The following is a 362-nucleotide window of genomic DNA, read 5'->3' as shown; positions in this document are numbered from 1 at the left end:
GGCTCCCAGCGGCAGGGGCCAGGCACTGCCTCAGCTCCAGAGCCTCCCCTGAGGCCAGAGTCTTCAGGGACCTGATCCAGCTCCCACCACCACTGACTGCAGTCCTGACGGTGTCTGCAGGGAGCTGAAGGTGCTGTGCTGAAGAAGAAAAGACACGCTGCTCCATTCTCTTTATTTCCAAACTCAAGTTTTGCATCCCCACCCCGTCATTCCCAGCCAACTCCGGCAAGACTGTTACTGATTGCCTGCAGCCTCCTGATCCAGGGATGGATTTTACCCCAAACCTACTGATCCTGGCAATAAAGGCTATAAAGATACAAGATAACAGCAAACACCACTGAAGTTCAGGAGCTCCCAGGCAG

The sequence above is a fragment of the Apaloderma vittatum genome, unplaced genomic scaffold (assembly GCF_000703405.1).
Source record: "Apaloderma vittatum isolate BGI_N311 unplaced genomic scaffold, ASM70340v1 scaffold31842, whole genome shotgun sequence".
NCBI classification, from domain to species: domain Eukaryota; kingdom Metazoa; phylum Chordata; class Aves; order Trogoniformes; family Trogonidae; genus Apaloderma; species Apaloderma vittatum.
The sequence above is the reverse complement of the archived record's forward strand: the minus strand, read 5'-3'. Positions refer to the sequence as shown.